The sequence below is a fragment of the Emydura macquarii genome, unplaced genomic scaffold, assembly GCF_026122565.2.
Source record: "Emydura macquarii macquarii isolate MOO-44397 ecotype Brisbane River unplaced genomic scaffold, CSIRO-AGI_Emac_v2 contig_3287, whole genome shotgun sequence".
Classification (NCBI taxonomy): domain Eukaryota; kingdom Metazoa; phylum Chordata; order Testudines; family Chelidae; genus Emydura; species Emydura macquarii.
The window spans coordinates 7,670,190-7,676,955 of NW_027133424.1; positions in this window are offsets into that span (position 1 = coordinate 7,670,190).

Genomic DNA, 6,766 nt, shown 5'->3' on the forward strand with positions numbered 1-6,766 from the left:
TGCAGCGGCTTTGGGTGTTGGTGCACCTTGGTCCCTCCTGTTCCCTGCCAGCAGCTCACAATAGTCCGGTCACCTGTGGGCTGTGATACTTTGGTTGAATTTCGGTGATTGGGTTGTGCAGTGCTGGCTGGTGTTGATGGCCTGCAATCTCCAGGAGGTCAGGCTTGATGATCAGGGGGTGGGGAGTGAGGTCCCTTCAATTCTATGACTGTGCCTCTAACTATGTGATGCCGGGTTTGGGGGGTGGGGTGGGGGATAAGCTGAATGGAAAGAAAAGGGAAGAGAGAGGGGACGTTGAGGGGAAGGGGGGAGAGGGGCAGGTGAGGAGTGAAGCTGAGGTGAAGAGACAGAGGGAGACTGTATTACTGCTGAAAGGGCTCCGAGACTGGAAGGGCAGATCATCTGCTGGTGTAAATCGGACGTCAGTGGCGGCGTACACCAGCAGCGGAGCTGGCCCTGAATTCCTTTTCCCACAGAGCAAGCATGGCAAGGGCGGCAGCAGTGTGCTCTTCCCCAGTCTCCACTAACGCCCCACACGGGACAAGTGCAGTCAAAACGAGCCCCTGGAAATGCAATGCATTCCATGGGTGACAGCAAAGTGCAGAGCAAGTTCACGATGTCCATTTCAGGAGACACTTTCCTAGGACAGGGCGTTTTCCTGCTCGCTCTGAAGACCCGACTGGGTCTGTCGCTGGCTAATTATATGACGGAGGTGGCCCTTGGTTGGGCTGCTGACTCCATCCGCTCACGCTACAGGCAGGAGTGAGGGGCACTCTAGTGATGGGCCCCAAGTCAGCACCAGTCAGCGGGACTCCCCTACCCCACAATGGAAAGCCAGTCTATTGCTGGGAAGAGCTGGCACGATGAGTGCCAAACGGCAGGGTCTGCCTGGGGCAGGGCTCGGTTTGTTGGGTCTTGTTATCAGATGCATAGTTTTAAAAGCCTACGTCAATTCGCCCGTAACTAAAGAGGCACAAGAGCAACTAACAAGACCTCCCCAAAACCCCTTCGCGTTCAAGCCAGCGCCATGCACAAGCCTAGAGAACCAAAGAGGCCTTGAAGTGTACCGTGAAGGTCAATCAGTGCCGTTGGGCTAACAGAGGGTTGCGTTCTACAGAGGAGGTGCCCTCACCAAGAAAACCTGCCCCCATCTCAGGTGTTTTGGTCTCGGGACTGTCTAGGAAAGCTTCTTGGCTGCTGTCAGAATGGAAGCTGGAGAGGTGGATTCAGGTCACCTCTTCATAACCCCTTGAACTGTGCTCAGAAATGAACTGGAGTCCAGCGCAGCCTGTGTCAGACAGGTCCAATGCTTTGCATGCAAGAAGGACTGCTGATAGGTGCGGCAGCTGTGCTCTCTGCCGTGCTGAGGCAGCTGCCGATGAGACCAGGGTGGTCAGCACGCACAGCGGAGTTTGGCTTCAAGCAGGTGGCCCTGTTCTATGCCAGCTGAAGCTTCCCCGTTACAGTTCAGTTGCTTGTGAGGTGTAGGAAGCTCTGAGCTCTGGATCCTGTCCCCGGGTGAATCGGCACAACGGAGAGATCAGGGGACAGGCACTGAGTGGCAGCAGAGCCACCTCATGTTTATTGTCATGAGCCTCTTGGTAAATGACCCGTAGGAGGCTTTCAGGGTGCCGGGATGGGGAGGTAGTGAACGGATAGGATATAATCCCAGTGGCAGCGCAGGGGGGGAATTGTCTTGGCTCTCATAAGATAGGGCTTATGGTCTCCTGGTTTGTCAGGAGCTGACAGGAAAATGTGGGCACCGAAGGAATGACAGCTGCAATTCTGGCCACAGGAACAACCAGACAAACTGTGGTGACTCCAGCAATGCTAACGAGCCCTTCTCTTGTTTATTTCATTTCCTCAAGGGAGTCATCCTTGGCCAAGAGTAGAAATCTGTTTCTAAGGGAAAGCTACAACCCCCCGGGGTTCAAACCCTCAGCCTTGGCAGTGCCCAAGCACAGGATGAGCTGTCTGATGACATCTCCCTGCAAGCAGAGCTGTGGATCTCGGAAGAACCAGAGGGTAAAAACGCAATCTCGGCTGTGTTACTGGCGCGACGGGTGTGTTCCAGCTGCTGAAAAGCAGGCAATATAAGTGTAGGCCTGGGTATAATTGTATAAGCCCCATGTCATCGATAGTGTAGGGGGCAGTTTCATGCTGTCAGGGGGACACGAGGGCCTGGTGGGCCAGATCACTACTGGAGTAACTAACAGAATCAGGCAGGGATGAATGTGGCCTATTGACGTTCTTCCATCTCTACCACCCATAAGTCATTGAATGTCTCCGTTTACTTCTCTTTCCCTGCTGCCCCTTGCCTTCCCGTGTTGAAGCAATGGGATAGATAGTCACCTCCTTTTCACTTCCCCCTTCTTTTACAAGTGATGGGATACAGGTTGAGTGGCGTAAAGGAGCCACTTCTTGCACCTGTGACTCAGTTCACGCCTTTTGACTGAGGTCTCCCCTTTACTTGGCCCCTGCCTGGAAGGCCAAGCTCAGTGGTGCAAGCATCAGGCTTGGATTAGGCTTCCCAAAAGAGCAGGGCTGACTCTGCCCTTCCTCCTGCAGGAGTAGGCAGGCCGGGTTGGGTGGCCACCCATCCATTGCCAGAGTACCTAGCAGTTCGGTGCTTCTGGGGCGTGGGCAAACCCTGCCTCGCTGGCATGTCGTCACGTGCAGGTCACGCTGCATGGAGGACATCATCTGAGAGAGTGCCCCACGCCGCCCCACTGGCATGTCGCACCAGCATGCTGCGCAGCAGTGTGCTCTTCAGAATGGGGTCCCGCCTCGTCCATTCCCAGACAAAACCCTGTTCCGTTTTGTCTCAGTACCGGCCTGGGAAGAAACCGCCCAACCAAAGGGCAGGCCAATTTGAAACAGGGCAAATGGTCTGGCAAGCGCTGTGTGTTCCATGCAGTTGGTTCTTTGTGTGGCTTTCAGATCAGACCTTAAACTGTGGTCCTGCCAGCTCTACGCATTTTTAAAATATCCTGTTGTTCTTGGCCAACGTTCCACAGCCCCCACACTGCTGTGCTGCATACCAGTTGTCCCCGCCCCAGAGGTGGCTGCATTTCAGTGGTCTTAGGTATATATAGGCTTTACATTCTGACCAGTTTTGTTTCATTGGTTCTGCATGCTGGTTGTTGCATCCGTCTGGTTGTTGTATTCCGGATTAGGCTTTTATATGAGATTGCCAGGTCCTGAGGGGCAGGGCTTGTCTTTGTGGTCTTTGTTTGTACAGCGTCTAGCACAGTGTGGTCCTGGTCTATGTTTGGGGTCCCTAGGTGCTACTACAATACAAATAATAACCATTGCTGAGGAGGCGGGACAGGGAAAGCTGCACCGATGCAGAGAGGCTGGTTTATGTGCAGCAGTCGTGATTTCAGACTTGGGCCACCAATCAGGACAGCGCTGCATAGAATCAGTAGGGTGCTCTCTGACATAGCAGCCCTGAGCAGGGAGTGTCCTTCCTTGGGGGGTCTCTGGGATCTCTGGCTTTACCTTTCCCTCTCGGTCCCATATCACACCCAGCTTCTTTCTGGATGAGGCCATGCATGGCCCCACCTCCCAAAGCTGCTCTTGGCTCGGGCTGAGCTGGGGTGAGGGTCGCTCCACTGGTTCCTCCCTGCAAGGAGGAAATGAATATCCTGTTGGCCAACCCCAAGCTGTTCAGCTTCAAAAGGAGAAGGCAGGTGGCCCTGGCCTGGCTCGCACCATGCCCAGGAGACATCCCACTGACTGCCCCCTTCAGTGCAATAGGTGAGGCTCACCCACTTAGTATTATATCAGAGACAGGTCGGAGGTGGTTCTGGTCTTGGATTGGGTCTCTGGGCTGTGGGATGGAAGGATCGGGCCAGATGATCACACTGGTCCCTTCTGGCTGGAAAAATCTCTGAATGCAGAACCCATGACCCAGATGGCATCCCCTGATCTCCCTCTGTAACACACACAACTGGCCACTAGGGCTCAGAGGCTCTTTAGCTATGGCTGTCAGTCACTATTGGACCTGCCCTGGCAGTAACAGTGACGTGCACACTTGCACCCCTGTGTGACCCCGAGGCCCCGCCGGACGCAGAGCGAACAGCTCCGGCGCTTGGCACTGGTTTAGTGAAACCAGTAAATCTTTATGAACTGAGATTGAGCATTGGCTGCTGGCTGTGCGGCGCATGCCCTAGCTCTGCTCTGAGGGAAGATCTGAGCCAGGTAACCCCTTCCACAGCCCCTTGGGCTGCTCCAGCTGAAATGCCTTGAAATGGACAAAGGTCCATGTAACCCTGCTCCTGTGCTCTCGGTGACCAGTGACAGTCCAAGACTGGAGCAGCAGAAATGCAGACTTTTCTCAGTCGCAGCCACTTTATCAGTTGCCCTGCTCTGATGCATGTGTGGCGTGCCTGCGTCTGTCTGGCAGGGAAGGGGTGTATTTTGCCTGTCAGCATTACAGTTCACACAGATGAAAAGGGGAGACTAGAGAGGGTAAAAGACAATTTCAGAGAGGACTCTGGCCAAGGAAAAGAGGAGAAACTGAGACAGAAAAATGTCCAGACTGCAGGAAACAAACACGAAGCACGAGAGAGAGCGCCCAGAACGGGCACACGGTGCCAGACCTAGAGAAGAGGGGACGAAGCGATTGCAATGATTTACAGAGGCTCCATGCAGCCCCCAAAATAAAGGCGGCGCCCGCCCCAAAGACTGACGGTCTGAGGAGAAATGAGCAAATGAACAAGGAACAAAGAGTGCAAGAGAAGAAAGCAACATGGAAGCCTGTGGAGTGGGGAGGGAACCTGAGAAGAGCACTTTAAGAAGAAATTAAAACAAACACAAAGCAACAGAATTCAACCTGGCTTCCGCTACAGATAAAGTGAGTCTGAGAAGGGAGGCACATGGGGCCCGTTCTCAGTTTCTCCCCACCTGCATTGAGCTCATGGCTGGGAGAGAGAAGCAAAGGTCCTGCCTGGTGTAAGTTAGAGCAAGCCCAGGGCAGAGGGCCCCTCTCTCCCAGCCCAGTGGGTTCCACGACGGAGAGCCATGCTGACGCGTTGAGGCACTTTCCCTCCTAGTGGTGCCGGCTGCACTTCTGAGCACTGATAAAAGCGCATCTCCATTTCTGCTACAGCAGCCAGCTTTGAGAGAAGAAAGAGGAAAGACAGCTGCAGAGGAAAGAGAGACCAGGGGACTAGGAGAGCCGACAATGGGACTGACACATGGGTCCCACTGCTTTTATACCTAGAATGCTACCAAACACCCCACAGCTTGCCTTCTGGTGGCTAGATCTCCTGGTAAACTGAATGTTCCTCATTCCTTGGCAGGGTCAGACCTTCACTCCCCATTCAGCACATCAATATGTTCACTCTAGCAAACGATATTTAACTTTCCCATGTGGTCAGACTTAATCCCACTTGTGCCTGTTGCCCAGGGCGCTTTCCAGGTAGAAAGTCCTTTTCCTTCAGGGCTCAGCAGCTCTGAAATGCAGGCTGCTGATTTACGTGCCCGTGCCTGGTGCTAGGAACTTGGTTTTAGGTCTGTGGGTCTAATCCTTCCTCCAGACACTCAGCTTGCTCCCACGGATTTCTGAGACTGGCGATGTGCCCACGGAAGATTTTAGAGAGTGTCATTGCAGTGGATTCTTGGCAGATCTGAAAATCAGGGCCACGGGTATTCAGTAAGGGACTAACTTGGGATACCCATGTTTGAAAATGTCAGTCATAGCGTGTAAATTATGTTAAGAAAAGAGGAAAGACCACAATGGCTTTGAGAGACCTCAGCAGCCAATAGGAAAAAAAGTGCTTTTGGTTTTGGGGGCTTCTTTGTGGTGTGTGAAGGAAGAATGAACCTGGGGAGTTTTCTCAGAACTAGTCATTTCCCTGCTTGGTTTTTTTACGTTGGAGATATCCGTCTTGCTTCTTTTGTTTGGTTGGTGGCTGAGCACTGCGCAAGGGGCCGGGGGCTGTTGGATCTTTCCCAAAAGATGTTTCCTTCCAACAGTTTGTCAGGCATTCAGAGGAAGAGGCTGAAACAGAGGAACCAAACCCCAAAGATTTTGAAACCGTCTGATGTGGTGTGGTGGCCCCTCGACACTCATTTTTTACTCATCACTTGTGATGTTATATTCCTGCAAGTTCTCCAGTCATCCATAGAGTCTTCCAGACCGGAATTTCCAGTGCTTTTTAGAAAAAGCAATAAACAGCCTCTTTTCCTTAAAAGAAGAAGAAGAAGAAATCCAGGCCTCCTTCATACACCACAAATAAACAAAAAAGGGCACAGACTGGTTCCCAGGCCCACGCCAATAGCCCTAGACCATGACCTTCATGGGCTTTACAGCAGATTTCTTACGGGGTTTGGGGCAAGACATACCAGCCCCATTGAGTTCAGCCAGGGAGTTAATTGAATTTTCTGCACCTTAACTTAAACTCAGCCTGTGAAAAATGTCACACTGCAGTGATTCTGGGCACATCCTTTCGACTTCCTGAGTCTCCCAATTCAGCAGCCTAAAGTCTCACACCCCAGCCTGAGCTCGGCCAACCAGATGGCTTGTGCCAGTGGAAACACAGGTATCTTTTCCCCTTTCTCATGAGAGGCAGAGTTATATTGTGATAGCACCTGTAGACTGACCAGGTTGGGCTCCCATTGTGCTAGGTGCTGTACTGTCTTGTAGTAAATGACAGTCCCTGCCCCAGACGGCTGACAGGCTATCCCCAGGGACTGGTCAATCTGGACTGGTCTGCCAGAGTCCTTTACTGATGCACGTTTAAGTCTCAGCTGGCGCAGC